This window comes from Leguminivora glycinivorella, chromosome 8, assembly GCF_023078275.1.
Source record: "Leguminivora glycinivorella isolate SPB_JAAS2020 chromosome 8, LegGlyc_1.1, whole genome shotgun sequence".
NCBI classification, from domain to species: Eukaryota; Metazoa; Arthropoda; class Insecta; order Lepidoptera; family Tortricidae; genus Leguminivora; species Leguminivora glycinivorella.
In genome coordinates this window covers 14,338,342-14,356,794 of record NC_062978.1, presented here as the reverse complement: position 1 = coordinate 14,356,794, position 18,453 = coordinate 14,338,342, and the positions used below count along the sequence as shown (strand labels likewise).

The window sequence follows — 18,453 nt, the reverse complement described above, 5'->3', positions numbered from 1 at the left end:
TTCTTTGCAGGAAAGTCAAATTATGCTATACCTACTCGACGCCGCTGTAGAAGAAAATTTGGTCGAAAATTCCAATACACGGACGCTTCAAGAGACGCTCGCAACCCGTCTGATAAGTACGATGAAGAAATGGCATAAATAAGTATTTACAGAGTGCATTTACAGAGGCGACAGTGCATTTCACATTCCCCAACTTAACGCCGAGAATCACAAATCTAACAACCATGATGGATTACCTAGTGCCCTAAGGTAAAGCTACTTATGAAATTGACATGATTGCAGTGTATCTAGTTAAGTAAATACATTCTTGATGCCTAACTAATGTTAATGTAAAAGTTTGTATGTTAGAGACAGACAGAGCTGCTTCAAGCAAACATCATCATTTCACAAAACTCCAACATAGCATAGCATCATCATTGTTATCAAAAGCACTTCAAAAGTATCTTTGCCATACCTACTCTAATATATCTGTTGATCAAACACACAAAATCAGCTATTACTTTGGCAAAATAATTATTTATTCATATCCCAAGGAGAAATATCAACTTGAAAAAATTGCAGCTGTTCTGATTACCTACTTATTTGTTTTAATGATAGATCTATGGGACTAAATTGGATGCAAATTACCAGAATAGTAGGTATTTGTCAGCAGCGGCTGGTTCATACAAGCCGATTCCCACCGGCTTGCCTATAGTAAAGTACCTAATGTTAAGACAGGTTTCTTTTTGCTAAGTGTTGCCTTGCAGAAATTTTCACTAGCTGCCACTGGTATTTGTACAAGGCTTTTTTATTTTATTTTACATATTTTACTAATTTGTTTTAGGTTCTTAATTACCTATCCACCCTAGCAGAGCTAGTGCCAACTACCAACACAAGACTAGACAAGATTATGGCTCATCCATTTGGTAGACTACTGTGATATGACCCAGCATCTCAATCAATTGACATTGTACATATCTGCTGTCAACAGAAGGCAAGTAAGTCATTTGAGTACCTACTAAACCATTAGACATAAAAAAATAATTAGCACTATCACTATAAGTACCTATTGATTGTGCAGTGAGATAGGTAGGTAGCTATTGTTTGGTTGATATGTTAATCAGTTACCTCTGAGAATGAAAGTCTTTAGTACCTTGTTTACAAAGGATATGTATTGCCCCGTAAATGATTTAAGTAGCTAAGTTTAAGCAGGTTTATAATTTGTAAACTTGATTGCAATTATCCTTTTTATTAAACTGTTTATCATCATCATCCTCCTTGCGTTATCCCGGTTTTGCCACGGCTCATGGGAGCCTGGGGTCCGCTTTGACAACTAATCCCAAGATTTGGCATAGGCACTAGTTTTTACGAAAGTGACTGCCATCTGACCTTCCAACCCGAAGGGTAAACTAGACCTTATTGGAATTAGTCCGGTTTCCTCACTTCACCGAAAAGTGACTGGAAAATATCAAATGACATTTCGCACATAAGTTTCGAAAAACTCATTGGTACGATCCGGGGTTCGAACCCGCGACCTCCGGATCGAAAGTCGCAGGCTCTTACCGCCAGTCCACCAGCGCGTTATTATTAAACTGTTTATATTAAATTAAAATTAGGTATAAATTTAGACAAGCTCACACAATGGAGAACAACTATTTATGATTAATTTTACACTGTTACAGTGTGTTTATTCTGTTCCAGTGGATTCCAATTGTATAGGAGTATGCTGTAGTTTTAACACTTTCACAGAATATACCATCATTTATTTTATGAAAATAAAGTTATTATCTAGGTCAGTTAAGGCAATTCAATCATCATGTTCCCTTTATGTAAGGTATCAACTCACTTTCAAGTTTACTCTCTCCTCCCACCAGACACGTTGTCCCTGTTTCTTTTTATATTGATAATTTGCCACATTTTTTGAACCAAGTTGGTACAACCTAAAATAGACTTCTTGTGTGACAATAATTTCTAAACTGCTGCTTACATTTACAGTTAACTAATTAGCATCCTAGACCACTCTAGAACCCCTTCTTATTGATACTGTGCTTTATTTGCTATATAAGTCAGTTTGAATTTTACTGTAAAAGGATCCTACCGTGGCCTAGGATTCAGATTGGTTGCCTGTACCTGTTTCTTTTTTATTCTTCCAGAAAATTCGTGGTTCAAGAGGAACTATGGAAGAGGTGCCTCTCGGCCTATCTAAGCATGATGCAATGCTGCAACTGCTGGCTGTTGTCAAGAGCTGGCGTGCGAGCGTACACAATAAACAATTATTTAGGACATTATTTTGTTTTACTATCACACTGCATACAGCCTTAATAAAATCTGATAGTCACCTCTGTGCCGGCGAGAATATTGAAATAGGTAAATAATACAATTTCCAAAATAAAATATTTTTTTTATTTGACAAAAAACATTAGTATGTAAATTTCAGGTACAGTAGGTGTAAAATGTACTTAAGACATTTGTATATGGGTTCTGAGTTAAAATGTACTGTACTGTTGTGTTACAAAACCCAGAGAAATATAAATTAAAGAAAATAGGTACCATTTATTACTGACATTTGTACACTATTTTTCATCATAGAAATGTACATAATCTTTGTCTAAATCGAATGTCTAAAATAGGCCCTTAAGGCATTGTATCCCTCGCTGTACCGCAATGCTGATAAGTTGTGTGAGGAAGTCGCCAGCTCTTCGGTCATTGAAATTAAGTTCTGCACTGTTAAAACTTTCACAAGTTCAGATAACTGGAAATTAGAGCCATTCTCCATATATTTCCATATTTTTTATGGATGTCGTATAAAAATATTGAATTAATAATCTTTATTGTCGCAACTTAATACAGTTTATATAAAGTAACGAAGAAGTGCAAAAACAAACAAACTAATCTAACAAGTAACCTTTCTTAGGTGCAGCTCTATTAGTTTTGAGCGTTGCGAGGGTTTCAAGGCACAATGGTTATACAAATTTTGCCCCGAGGGAAACACCAATTTTTTCACCACAGCAATACGAGGAAAATACTAACTGTACCTAAATCAAAATCATCAATTTATTAAACATGCGAGTAGGTATGATATGATTCAAAAACACCATACCTACTTAAAAGGCAAAATCTACCAGCCAGCTTAGGACAAGTTAAAATCTGTATGAAAGAACTTTGCAATCTTGCGGATAAAATTCAACTTTCTCATCCGTTTTTAGGGTTCCGTAGTCAACTAGGAACCCTTATAGTTTCGCCATGTCTGTCTGTCCGTCCGTCCGTCCGTCCGTCCGTCCGTCCGTCCGTCCGTCCGCGGATAATCTCAGTAACCGTTAGCACTAGAAAGCTGAAATTTGGTACCAATATGTATATCAATCACGCCAACAAAGTGCAAAAATAAAAATGGAAAAAAATGTTTTATTAGGGTACCCCCCTACATGTAAAGTGGGGGCTGATATTTTTTTTATTCCAACCCCAACGTGTGATATATTGTTGGATAGGTATTTAAAAATAAATTAGGGTTTACTAAGATCGTTTTTTGATAATATTAATATTTTCGGAAATAATCGCTCCTAAAGGAAAAAAAGTCCTTCCCCCCTTAACTTTTGAACCATATGTTTAAAAAATATGAAAAAAATCACAAAAGTACAACTTTATAAAGACTTTCTAGGAAAATTATTTTGAACTTGATAGGTTCAGTAGTTTTTGAGAAAAATACGAAAAACTACGGAACCCTACACTGAGCGTGGCCCGACACGCTCTTGGCCGGTTTTTGGAGAATTAAGAGAGCTTCTACCAGTTGGTGTGGTGAAAAAAGAATTTTGTATTTTAAAGTTTAGAAAAATGCAAAACACATCCACTTTATAGTATTTGAAATAAAATACAAAATAGTTTTTGATAAAAGTATTTAAAATTGAAAATAGGTATTTTATATTTGTATTTCAAATACATTCATTTCTAATAATTAATATCTCTGATTAGATCGACATCAACTTCTTGTGTTTCCTCGACATCTTGAGTGTTTTCTAATATAACATGACTGAAACAAAAACAAAATAAATTAAATTAGAGAGGTCACCTTTTATGGTAACTTTAATGATGAATAACCATCTTAAATAAGTCATATGATGTAAGTATATAATATTCAAAATAAACATCCATGGTTCCGGGACAAATATACACATACAATCCCTAGAATATCTGCTTAGAAGGTAGGGTCACTATGCGCTAAGCCAAACTGGTCATTAGACCCTTTAGCACAACTTGCCTACTTGCCTAGTCGCGCGCGCGAGTCCATACATCAAACGCGACTTCAAGTATGGACTCGCGCGCGACAGGGCAAGTTGTGCTAGAGGGGCTGTTAAATGTTTATGAATCATCATCATCCTCCTTGCGTTATCCCGGCGTTTGCCATGGCTCAAGGAAGCCTGGGGTCCGCTTTGCCAACTAATCCCAAGATTTGGCGTAGGCACTAGTTTTTACGAAAGCGATTGCCATCTGACCTTCCAACCCGAAGGGTGACTAGGCCTTATTGGGATTAGTCCGGTTTCCTCACGATGTTGAATAAAGGACTTAACATACATACATACAATCACGCCTGTATTCCATAAAGGGGTAGGCAGAGCACATGAAACCACTAAAGCTTCAGGGCCACTCTTGGCAAATAAGGGGTTAAAAGAAAACGAAACTGTGGCATTGCAGTGAAAGGTTGCCAGCCTCTTGCCTACACCACAATTTAACCCATATCCCATAGTCGCCTTCTACAACACCCACGGGAAGAAAGGGGTTGGTGAAATTCTTAACCCGTCACCACGCACGCACGCTAAAGGGCTTAATTATTACAAAAGTAACACTCACACTTATAACTTTTCTGGACCTATTTCAAACAAGTTGGTTTTATGGCATTTAGTTCAATTACACCTCACTGGTTCAGTGTTACATTGTTTTTCTTTTTCTGCAGCTGTAGAAAGTATGACAAGAAGGAGCCACATCATATTTAACTATGCAATGGTAGCCTGCAACAATTATTAGAAACTGGATTTGGGAAAATATATATATGATTAACAAGAGACATTTATTATAGTTATTATGTATCAATTAAATTATGATATTAAAACCGAAATAAATTATACATATGAAAGAAAAAGTGACCAAGGCCTCTAGTGCTTGAGGCAATAGATTATAATTTGACTTGTGTTAATTAGAATTAAGTTATGGAAGTTTATACTGCCTTTATGTGCTATCATTCTTTCAATTATAAATTTTAAGAATTATCTGTTTGAAATGTCATTCAGTTTTTTTTCTATATTGGTCAGCTAGTAGCTACATAACCATTAAAAATTATAGTATTCGCATGAGATGACCGGTCTGGCCTAGCGGGTAGTGACCCAGCTCACTAAGCCGCGGTCCTGGGTTTGAATCCCGGTAAAGGCATTTACTTGTGTGATGGGCACGGATATTGGTTCCCAAGTCATGGATTTGTTGATATGTATATAAGTATTTGTATATTATATATATCATTGTCTGAGTACCTACAACACAAGCCGTCTTGAGCGTAACATGGGACTCAGTCAATATGTGTAAGAACATCCTATAATATTTATAAATATTTAATTTATGTACCTCATTCCATGCTCTAGGTACTCTATGCCAGAGCCTTGTAGTGCCCGCTGTTGTTGAGTATATATCATGCCCACTTAAAATTGGTTTGTGTCATGGCATTTCACATCTCTCGCGGCAAGCCTAGCAACATTCCTTGTTGGCTCCTTGGTATGTTTGCAGCATATCCTGACTGAATTGCTCACAGGAAATTCGCCGTCGCTAGACGCCGATTGAAACACAGTCTGGCTCTGTCGCGCCAATATTGAAGAGCGATAGAGATAACGATATTATCGTAAACGTTTGTGCTCCCGGGTACGTATCCTCTTAAATATTTCACTATCATTCTCCTGCCCGCTTGTCCGTCTTGCATCAACTGAAAAATATAACAAAAGCAATTAATAATGTAACAAACTACAAGAACCCAAATATTACCATTAATATACTAAGTATTGTTATTTCATTAAACTTACCATTTTTGGTGGAATTCCTTTAGTTTTTACAACACACAACTTACTTTCATCTTTGACTTCTATGTTTTTCGGGTGTATGTGACATTTGTCAATATGTCAAATCAAACTTTGACAGGTGTCACAGCTGTCAATTTGAAAAATCCGTGCATTTTATTGTTCCAAAACACATCCCGCAATGAAATAAAGGCAGCTATTGAACGGATTTTTATAAAAGACAACAGTGGTCACTCACACACTTATCATTTATCTATCGACGCGTTCATTTTATTAAACCCCGATTTATAACTTTAGTATGCTTTGAGCTACAATATAATTCCACTTTCGGTAGACGATAGAGATATATTTAATGACAGACCATAATTGCCCTGCTGCGGGCGAAGCATGGAAATGTGATAGAGATAATTTGACAGTTAGGGTTCAATAAAATGACAGTAATTTTCGATATATATCGCTCTTAACATGCTGGCTCGTTAGAGTATGAAGTTAGTTATACATTTATAGCAGTAAGTGACCGAGCTGATAAACGTCAATTCGCATAACATGCTCGTTGGATACATTTGACAGATCGTCCCATTTTGACAGTTTGGGGAGTTAATTTTAACTAAGTGGTTCTGAGGTCACGATAAGCTTTATCGTCGAAGTAAAACTAGTGAATTGATCTATTTTAAAGTATAAATATCCGGTAAGCATCCGTTTTCCATGATTATATTGGAAGTTTATTAGTTAGAAAGTTCGGCTATGTATTATAGTCATACTAGTTATGAAAAAAAAGCTGCACTTTTGGATGGAAGCAAGCCGCTTTGCATGGTGATAGTAGACATCATAGTAAACGATTTTTTCCGAGGATATCGAAATTTCATCCCTTAGGAAGCCGAGCGTAGCGAGGTGTTTTATAAAAATGAAAAAAATTCTATCTTTTTATTGTATCGTCCGATTTTGACAAAACGTATCTCAAATGAAAGGTATTGATTTGTGTAATTAAAAAAAAATACAAAGAAAAAAAATTGAAAGAAAAGTAACAAAAAAATAAAAAAAGTTAATTTACGTCTCGCACTGAATAACTTCAAAGAATGACAGACAAAATGTACAATGTCGATATACGAGTTTTTTTTAATCGAAGACAGATACATTTTTAGTTGAAAACTGAAGACCGCATCGAAATCAGATTAGTATTTTTTAAGATACAAGTTGCCAAAGTTGGGGAAGATCGCTTTATATGGCCACTTTGAAATTCCTTTACCAGAAAGTCAGAAATAATATGTTTTTCTGACACAGAAAAATACACAGTAACAGTGCACATCAAAATAAAATTAAAAATTCCGAGGATATTATAATTTCATCCCTTAGAACGACGAGCGTAGCGGTTGGTTACGAAAACCGAAAAAAAAAATCTCATTTTTTGTACGTCGTCCGATTTTGACAAAACATATTTCATTTGAAAGGTATTGCTTTATGTAACTTAAAAAAAAATAGTGAAAAAAATTGGAAAAAAAATGTAAGATTTTAAAAAAAAAACCTTAATTTTCGTATCACACTGAATAACCGCAAAAAACGGTAGACACGGTGTATAATTTCGATATATGATTTTTTAAAATTAAAGACAAATAAATGCATGATTATAAACTAAAAACCGAATCGAAATCGAATCAGTAGTTTTTAAGATGCAAGTTGTCAAAGTTGGCTTAGTTTGTTTATATGGTCGCTTATAAATTCCTTAGCCAGAAAGTCAGAAACATTATATTTTTCTTACAGTTAAAAGTATGCACAGGTAATAGACATCATTATAAACATTTTTTTACAAGGATATAAAAATTTCATTCCTTAGAAACCCTTAGAAAGACGATCCAATAAAAAAAAACTGCCTTTTTTTGTTTTTCGTAACAGACATCGCTACGCTCGGCTTTCCAAGGGATAATTTTTTTATATCCTCGTAGTTGTTTATTATGATGTCTATTACCTATGCATACTTTTAACTGTAAGAAAAATATAATGTTTCTGACTTTCTGCCTAAGGAATTTATAAGCGACCATATAAACAAACTAAGCCAACTTTGACAACTTGCATCTTAAAACTACTGATTCGATTTCGATTCGGTTTTTAGTTTATAATCATGCATTTATTTGTCTTTAATTTTAAAAAATCATATATCGAAATTATACACCGTGTCTACCGTTTTTTGCGGTTATTCAGTGTGATACGAAAATTAAATTTTTTTTTAAAAAATCTTACATTTCTTTTTCCAATTTTTTTCAATATTTTTTTTTAAGTTACATAAAGCAATACCTTTCAAATGAAACATGTTTTGTCAAAATCGGACGACGTACAAAAAAATGAGATTTTTTTTTTCGGTTTTCGTAACTGACTTCGCTACGCTCGTCGTTCTAAGGGATGAAATTATAATATCCTCGGAATTTTTAATTTTATTTTGATGTGTACTGTTACTATGTATTTTTCTGTGTCAGAAAAACATATTATTTCTGACTTTCTGGCAAAGGAATTTCAAAGTGGCCATATAAAGCGATCTTCCCCAACTTTGGCAACTTGTATCTTAAAAAATGCTAATCTGATTTCGATGCGGTCTTCAGTTTTCAACTAAAAATTTATCTGTCTTCGATTAAAAAAAACTCGTATATCGACATTGTACATTTTGTCTGTCATTCTTTGAAGTTATTCAGTGCGAGACGTAAATTTACTCTTTTTATTTTTTTCTTACTTGTCTTTCAAATATTTTTTCTTTGTATTTTTTTTTAATTACACAAATTAATACCTTTCATTTGAGATACGTTTTGTCAAAATCGGACGATACAATAAAAAGATAGAATTTTTTTCATTTTCATAAAAACACCTCGCTACGCTCGGCTTCCTAAGGGATGAAATTTCGATATCCTCGGAAAAAATCGTTTACTATGATGTCTACTATCACCATGCAAAGCGGCTTGCTTCCATCCAAAAGTGCAGCTTTTGGCCAAAAATTCTCCATAACAAGTATGACTATTATATTATATACTTTTCTCATAATTTCTTTGCAGGAAAGTCAAATTATGCTATACCTACTCGACGCCGCTGTAGAAGAAAATTTGGTCGAAAATTCCAATACACGGACGCTTCAAGAGACGCTCGCAACCCGTCTGATAAGTACGATGAAGAAATGGCATAAATAAGTATTTACAGAGTGCATTTACAGAGGCGACAGTGCATTTCACATTCCCCAACTTAACGCCGAGAATCACAAATCTAACAACCATGATGGATTACCTAGTGCCCTAAGGTAAAGCTACTTATGAAATTGACATGATTGCAGTGTATCTAGTTAAGTAAATACATTCTTGATGCCTAACTAATGTTAATGTAAAAGTTTGTATGTTAGAGACAGACAGAGCTGCTTCAAGCAAACATCATCATTTCACAAAACTCCAACATAGCATAGCATCATCATTGTTATCAAAAGCACTTCAAAAGTATCTTTGCCATACCTACTCTAATATATCTGTTGATCAAACACACAAAATCAGCTATTACTTTGGCAAAATAATTATTTATTCATATCCCAAGGAGAAATATCAACTTGAAAAAATTGCAGCTGTTCTGATTACCTACTTATTTGTTTTAATGATAGATCTATGGGACTAAATTGGATGCAAATTACCAGAATAGTAGGTATTTGTCAGCAGCGGCTGGTTCATACAAGCCGATTCCCACCGGCTTACCTATAGTAAAGTACCTAATGTTAAGACAGGTTTCTTTTTGCTAAGTGTTGCCTTGCAGAAATTTTCACTAGCTGCCACTGGTATTTGTACAAGGCTTTTTTATTTTATTTTACATATTTTACTAATTTGTTTTAGGTTCTTAATTACCTATCCACCCTAGCAGAGCTAGTGCCAACTACCAACACAAGACTAGACAAGATTATGGCTCATCCATTTGGTAGACTACTGTGATATGACCCAGCATCTCAATCAATTGACATTGTACATATCTGCTGTCAACAGAAGGCAAGTAAGTCATTTGAGTACCTACTAAACCATTAGACATAAAAAAATAATTAGCACTATCACTATAAGTACCTATTGATTGTGCAGTGAGATAGGTAGGTAGCTATTGTTTGGTTGATATGTTAATCAGTTACCTCTGAGAATGAAAGTCTTTAGTACCTTGTTTACAAAGGATATGTATTGCCCCGTAAATGATTTAAGTAGCTAAGTTTAAGCAGGTTTATAATTTGTAAACTTGATTGCAATTATCCTTTTTATTAAACTGTTTATCATCATCATCCTCCTTGCGTTATCCCGGTTTTGCCACGGCTCATGGGAGCCTGGGGTCCGCTTTGACAACTAATCCCAAGATTTGGCATAGGCACTAGTTTTTACGAAAGTGACTGCCATCTGACCTTCCAACCCGAAGGGTAAACTAGACCTTATTGGAATTAGTCCGGTTTCCTCACTTCACCGAAAAGTGACTGGAAAATATCAAATGACATTTCGCACATAAGTTTCGAAAAACTCATTGGTACGATCCGGGGTTCGAACTTAAACTGTTTATATTAAATTAAAATTAGGTATAAATTTAGACAAGCTCACACAATGGAGAACAACTATTTATGATTAATTTTACACTGTTACAGTGTGTTTATTCTGTTCCAGTGGATTCCAATTGTATAGGAGTATGCTGTAGTTTTAACACTTTCACAGAATATACCATCATTTATTTTATGAAAATAAAGTTATTATCTAGGTCAGTTAAGGCAATTCAATCATCATGTTCCCTTTATGTAAGGTATCAACTCACTTTCAAGTTTACTCTCTCCTCCCACCAGACACGTTGTCCCTGTTTCTTTTTATATTGATAATTTGCCACATTTTTTGAACCAAGTTGGTACAACCTAAAATAGACTTCTTGTGTGACAATAATTTCTAAACTGCTGCTTACATTTACAGTTAACTAATTAGCATCCTAGACCACTCTAGAACCCCTTCTTATTGATACTGTGCTTTATTTGCTATATAAGTCAGTTTGAATTTTACTGTAAAAGGATCCTACCGTGGCCTAGGATTCAGATTGGTTGCCTGTACCTGTTTCTTTTTTATTCTTCCAGAAAATTCGTGGTTCAAGAGGAACTATGGAAGAGGTGCCTCTCGGCCTATCTAAGCATGATGCAATGCTGCAACTGCTGGCTGTTGTCAAGAGCTGGCGTGCGAGCGTACACAATAAACAATTATTTAGGACATTATTTTGTTTTACTATCACACTGCATACAGCCTTAATAAAATCTGATAGTCACCTCTGTGCCGGCGAGAATATTGAAATAGGTAAATAATACAATTTCCAAAATAAAATATTTTTTTTATTTGACAAAAAACATTAGTATGTAAATTTCAGGTACAGTAGGTGTAAAATGTACTTAAGACATTTGTATATGGGTTCTGAGTTAAAATGTACTGTACTGTTGTGTTACAAAACCCAGAAAAATATAAATTAAAGAAAATAGGTACCATTTATTACTGACATTTGTACACTATTTTTCATCATAGAAATGTACATAATCTTTGTCTAAATCGAATGTCTAAAATAGGCCCTTAAGGCATTGTATCCCTCGCTGTACCGCAATGCTGATAAGTTGTGTGAGGAAGTCGCCAGCTCTTCGGTCATTGAAATTAAGTTCTGCACTGTTAAAACTTTCACAAGTTCAGATAACTGGAAATTAGAGCCATTCTCCATATATTTCCATATTTTTTATGGATGTCGTATAAAAATATTGAATTAATAATCTTTATTGTCGCAACTTAATACAGTTTATATAAAGTAACGAAGAAGTGCAAAAACAAACAAACTAATCTAACAAGTAACCTTTCTTAGGTGCAGCTCTATTAGTTTTGAGCGTTGCGAGGGTTTCAAGGCACAATGGTTATACAAATTTTGCCCCGAGGGAAACACCAATTTTTTCACCACAGCAATACGAGGAAAATACTAACTGTACCTAAATCGAAATCATCAATTTATTAAACATGCGAGTAGGTATGATATGATTCAAAAACACCATACCTACTTAAAAGGCAAAATCTACCAGCCAGCTTAGGACAAGTTAAAATCTGTATGAAAGAACTTTGCAATCTTGCGGATAAAATTCAACTTTCTCATCCGTTTTTAGGGTTCCGTAGTCAACTAGGAACCCTTATAGTTTCGCCATGTCTGTCTGTCCGTCCGTCCGTCCGTCCGTCCGTCCGTCCGTCCGTCCGTCCGCGGATAATCTCAGTAACCGTTAGCACTAGAAAGCTGAAATTTGGTACCAATATGTATATCAATCACGCCAACAAAGTGCAAAAATAAAAATGGAAAAAAAATGTTTTATTAGGGTACCCCCCCTACATGTAAAGTGGGGGCTGATATTTTTTTTATTCCAACCCCAACGTGTGATATATTGTTGGATAGGTATTTAAAAATAAATTAGGGTTTACTAAGATCGTTTTTTGATAATATTAATATTTTCGGAAATAATCGCTCCTAAAGGAAAAAAAAGTCCTTCCCCCCCCCTTAACTTTTGAACCATATGTTTAAAAAATATGAAAAAAATCACAAAAGTACAACTTTATAAAGACTTTCTAGGAAAATTATTTTGAACTTGATAGGTTCAGTAGTTTTTGAGAAAAATACGAAAAACTACGGAACCCTACACTGAGCGTGGCCCGACACGCTCTTGGCCGGTTTTTGGAGAATTAAGAGAGCTTCTACCAGTTGGTGTGGTGAAAAAAGAATTTTGTATTTTAAAGTTTAGAAAAATGCAAAACACATCCACTTTATAGTATTTGAAATAAAATACAAAATAGTTTTTGATAAAAGTATTTAAAATTGAAAATAGGTATTTTATATTTGTATTTCAAATACATTCATTTCTAATAATTAATATCTCTGATTAGATCGACATCAACTTCTTGTGTTTCCTCGACATCTTGAGTGTTTTCTAATATAACATGACTGAAACAAAAACAAAATAAATTAAATTAGAGAGGTCACCTTTTATGGTAACTTTAATGATGAATAACCATCTTAAATAAGTCATATGATGTAAGTATATAATATTCAAAATAAACATCCATGGTTCCGGGACAAATATACACATACAATCCCTAGAATATCTGCTTAGAAGGTAGGGTCACTATGCGCTAAGCCAAACTGGTCATTAGACCCTTTAGCACAACTTGCCTACTTGCCTAGTCGCGCGCGCGAGTCCATACATCAAACGCGACTTCAAGTATGGACTCGCGCGCGACAGGGCAAGTTGTGCTAGAGGGGCTGTTAAATGTTTATGAATCATCATCATCCTCCTTGCGTTATCCCGGCGTTTGCCATGGCTCAAGGAAGCCTGGGGTCCGCTTTGCCAACTAATCCCAAGATTTGGCGTAGGCACTAGTTTTTACGAAAGCGATTGCCATCTGACCTTCCAACCCGAAGGGTGACTAGGCCTTATTGGGATTAGTCCGGTTTCCTCACGATGTTGAATAAAGGACTTAACATACATACATACAATCACGCCTGTATTCCATAAAGGGGTAGGCAGAGCACATGAAACCACTAAAGCTTCAGGGCCACTCTTGGCAAATAAGGGGTTAAAAGAAAACGAAACTGTGGCATTGCAGTGAAAGGTTGCCAGCCTCTTGCCTACACCACAATTTAACCCATATCCCATAGTCGCCTTCTACAACACCCACGGGAAGAAAGGGGTTGGTGAAATTCTTAACCCGTCACCACGCACGCACGCTAAAGGGCTTAATTATTACAAAAGTAACACTCACACTTATAACTTTTCTGGACCTATTTCAAACAAGTTGGTTTTATGGCATTTAGTTCAATTACACCTCACTGGTTCAGTGTTACATTGTTTTTCTTTTTCTGCAGCTGTAGAAAGTATGACAAGAAGGAGCCACATCATATTTAACTATGCAATGGTAGCCTGCAACAATTATTAGAAACTGGATTTGGGAAAATATATATATGATTAACAAGAGACATTTATTATAGTTATTATGTATCAATTAAATTATGATATTAAAACCGAAATAAATTATACATATGAAAGAAAAAGTGACCAAGGCCTCTAGTGCTTGAGGCAATAGATTATAATTTGACTTGTGTTAATTAGAATTAAGTTATGGAAGTTTATACTGCCTTTATGTGCTATCATTCTTTCAATTATAAATTTTAAGAATTATCTGTTTGAAATGTCATTCAGTTTTTTTTTCTATATTGGTCAGCTAGTAGCTACATAACCATTAAAAATTATAGTATTCGCATGAGATGACCGGTCTGGCCTAGCGGGTAGTGACCCAGCTCACTAAGCCGCGGTCCTGGGTTTGAATCCCGGTAAAGGCATTTACTTGTGTGATGGGCACGGATATTGGTTCCCAAGTCATGGATTTGTTGATATGTATATAAGTATTTGTATATTATATATATCATTGTCTGAGTACCTACAACACAAGCCGTCTTGAGCGTAACATGGGACTCAGTCAATATGTGTAAGAACATCCTATAATATTTATAAATATTTAATTTATGTACCTCATTCCATGCTCTAGGTACTCTATGCCAGAGCCTTGTAGTGCCCGCTGTTGTTGAGTATATATCATGCCCACTTAAAATTGGTTTGTGTCATGGCATTTCACATCTCTCGCGGCAAGCCTAGCAACATTCCTTGTTGGCTCCTTGGTATGTTTGCAGCATATCCTGACTGAATTGCTCACAGGAAATTCGCCGTCGCTAGACGCCGATTGAAACACAGTCTGGCTCTGTCGCGCCAATATTGAAGAGCGATAGAGATAACGATATTATCGTAAACGTTTGTGCTCCCGGGTACGTATCCTCTTAAATATTTCACTATCATTCTCCTGCCCGCTTGTCCGTCTTGCATCAACTGAAAAATATAACAAAAGCAATTAATAATGTAACAAACTACAAGAACCCAAATATTACCATTAATATACTAAGTATTGTTATTTCATTAAACTTACCATTTTTGGTGGAATTCCTTTAGTTTTTACAACACACAACTTACTTTCATCTTTGACTTCTATGTTTTTCGGGTGTATGTGACATTTGTCAATATGTCAAATCAAACTTTGACAGGTGTCACAGCTGTCAATTTGAAAAATCCGTGCATTTTATTGTTCCAAAACACATCCCGCAATGAAATAAAGGCAGCTATTGAACGGATTTTTATAAAAGACAACAGTGGTCACTCACACACTTATCATTTATCTATCGACGCGTTCATTTTATTAAACCCCGATTTATAACTTTAGTATGCTTTGAGCTACAATATAATTCCACTTTCGGTAGACGATAGAGATATATTTAATGACAGACCATAATTGCCCTGCTGGACAATGGAAATACACATAACCGTGCAAACTATCGGTCGACGGACGCGGACGTGGCCTTGAGCGCACGGACGTCCGATCGAAATCTGGCTCTCTGGATGTTTTGTTCCGTGCACACTGATAGGTCGCGGTCGCGGTCGTTTTACGACGGACGTCCGCGTAGTATGTTCCTAGCTTTAATGCTCGAAAAAGTCCACAGACTACTAAGAAGATACAAAAAGCCTAGCTAGGAACATACTACGCGGACGTCCGCGGTCGCGCGACCGCGACCGATCAGTGTGCACGGTCTTCGGGACGTGGCTTCGGCTGACCAAAACGTCCAGCGAGCCAGATTTCGATCGGACGTCCGTGCGCTCAAGGCCACGTCCACGACCGACGACCGATAGTATGCACGGTTACACACCGAATGAGGAAGCACACTCAAAGGTTATGACGTGGTTATGACAGATGGCGCCACCCTATTAGTCCATTGCACGGAAGTATAACTAAAGCATGGAAGCCATGCTAAAATAAGAGCATGGTGACATGAATCTTACTCACAACACATTATTACGTTTTGTTTATGAGCGAATGCGACAAAAATCCGGAACTTCTTTCGTTTTCCCGAAGGTGGTCACTAAACGATTGCCAAGTGGTTGCCTTTTAGTAGTTACAATACGGCTAAATTAAATATGTGTTTATCTTTCACAGTCGGTGTCCACCTTTGACAACTGTACATAGTCGTATTATATTAAGTCAAATATCTCGGCGGTCATCTGGCCGATTTTTAATTATATTGTGTTTATTCCTAATAGATAGTTGATTAACCTGCTATGTTACTATTTGTGATGTGTTCAAGTTCCTTATGTGACTGTGGCCTGTGTGATTAAGGACTGTAATTCACGTACATGGTGACAAGAAAACTGCCAAGAACACATTGTAACCTTTCATTAGTGAATTTCGTTCAATTAACGATAATATTATTTGTAGGATCTAAACGGAACATAAAAAACGACATTGATAGTTTATATATAACTAATGCCGTATTAAATTCTGCATAGTTTTATTCATGTTTTTTCGATATTTCTTCAAACTACTTTTAGGTTATGTTTATATCATAGTGATGTGCAAATTGTGTAATTTTTATCGTGTGTGTGGATTGAGTGAGCACCTTCCGAAAATAAAAAAAAATATGCTGATCATTTAGTAAAAGTTCTAAAACAATTGTAAAACGAATCTCTGAATTTGTAAAAAGATAAATCAAAAGATACAGCCATTAACATGTGCTCACTCAGTTCTCACAAACTACCAACGAAAACAGTGAATATATTAATTTAACATATAATATTTATATACTAACATTTAGTAAAAAATAGGCCAACCTACCTCTATAAATATTAGATCACCTAGTGACGTATTTAATTTTTTACAAATAGTTTCTTATGCTCACTCAATCCTCACACTTTTGAAAAGCCGAATTTTGATGAAAAACATAAGATTTAGACCGCTATTATATGTGTATAGTTTAGTAAAAGTGAAATGGGAATTTGTAAAATACAAAACGAACCACTAACGTGTCAGGTTTTTTTATAATAAATTTTTGTAAGTGCTCACTCAGTCCACACGTTTTGAGAAAGTTAAAAATGTAAATATCTTACGATTTGTAGCACCTAAGACACTCGAAAGTACTTCAACATTTAGTAAAAATTTTTACTAAATATCCACCATCTAATATTTTATATTCGTTGTCTGGTTTTAAAGATATTCAGACATAACTTTTCTCATACAAATGTATCAAGTAGGGTGACCACACTATGTCGGCTCCTGATTTTCCCCACCTTCCCATTGTCATATTGAGATTGGGGAGTTTCGTTCAATTTTGATAATGTGAGGATTGAGTGAGCATAAGAAACTATTTGTAAAAAATTAAATACGTCACTAGGTGATCTAATATTTATAGAGGTAGGTTGGCCTATTTTTTACTAAATGTTAGTATATAAATATTATATGTTAAATGAATATATTCACTGTTTTCGTTGGTAGTTTGTGAGAACTGAGTGAGCACATGTTAATGGCTGTATCTTTTGATTTATCTTTTTACAAATTCAGAGATTCGTTTTACAATTGTTTTAGAACTTTTACTAAATGATCAGCATATTTTTATTTTATTTTCGGAAGGTGCTCACTCAATCCACACACACACTTTTTATCGACGTCAGGGATAATAACCCTATCGACATTCATTCAATAAAAAGGACATGAATGTTTATTGGTAGGCATCACGGACCTGGTAATGTAATAGGTCTAGCGAACTCGACCATTAATATTTTTTAGTTTTTCCAGATATTCTCATAGATGATTAAAAGAAACTAAAAATAGTTGAAACTATTGAAATAATAAATTACGTCACCTACACTGCCGTTTGTTTTATTTCCCATTTGATAGAGAAGATATTATTGAGGTATGTAGATTCTGAGTGGTGGACTTCACATAAGATAGATGCTAAATAAAAGTATTTTACTTAGGTCTTTGCGTAAAGAGAAGAGAAGAATGTATTGATTTCTCATATACTCGTATTTTTTACACATACTATTTAGGCCGATATTGCACTATCATAAAAATCACATGATCACAGACAACATGCCGTCCTTTTTCTTCGCGTCAAAGAAGAAGGGAGACATACACATCTATGATGAAATATATATGATAATGTGATATGGGTCTTAGTAAGAGAAGAATAATGAGCGGTTATGTATGTATTAAGTACATGAACAAACCATTTATTTGCAATTCGTAGGTATGGTTAGACAAGAATACAGTATGAATATGTGACTTTCATGGTCAAAAAGCCATAATAATCCTAATGAAATATTTATAATAGATATTGTATGTTTTCGTTACTTTTATATGTATCAAGTTTATATTATTTTTAAGGTGAGAATGTAAGTAAGTGTGTATTTTATCGATAATCGAATCGACAAAGTAGCATCCCTAGCAAAACAAGAACCTACTGACCACCTACCAAAAAGAGAAATAACTAGCATATATCCATCCCTTTTCAATACATT

The 18,453-nt window shown here is 35.2% G+C and overlaps 4 long non-coding RNA genes across 4 annotated transcripts; 2 read left to right on the top strand and 2 right to left on the bottom strand.

Annotated features, from left to right (window-relative positions):
• On the top strand, positions 1-2,264 carry LOC125228954. The gene is made up of 3 exons (XR_007177346.1): positions 1-249; positions 824-977; positions 2,133-2,264. It is a non-coding gene; the product is annotated as an uncharacterized LOC125228954 (long non-coding RNA).
• A 2,563-nt stretch (positions 2,265-4,827) lies between these two features.
• On the bottom strand, positions 4,828-6,680 carry LOC125229024. The gene is made up of 3 exons (XR_007177360.1): positions 6,036-6,680; positions 5,587-5,938; positions 4,828-4,979 (listed from the first exon to the last, which is right to left on the bottom strand). It is a non-coding gene; the product is annotated as an uncharacterized LOC125229024 (long non-coding RNA).
• A 2,374-nt stretch (positions 6,681-9,054) lies between these two features.
• On the top strand, positions 9,055-11,259 carry LOC125228958. Its single transcript, XR_007177348.1, has 3 exons — positions 9,055-9,303; positions 9,878-10,031; positions 11,128-11,259. It is a non-coding gene; the product is annotated as an uncharacterized LOC125228958 (long non-coding RNA).
• Positions 11,260-13,828: 2,569 nt separating this feature from the next.
• On the bottom strand, positions 13,829-15,402 carry LOC125229066. Its single transcript, XR_007177365.1, has 3 exons — positions 15,038-15,402; positions 14,589-14,940; positions 13,829-13,980 (listed from the first exon to the last, which is right to left on the bottom strand). It is a non-coding gene; the product is annotated as an uncharacterized LOC125229066 (long non-coding RNA).
• Positions 15,403-18,453: the final 3,051 nt, after the last annotated feature.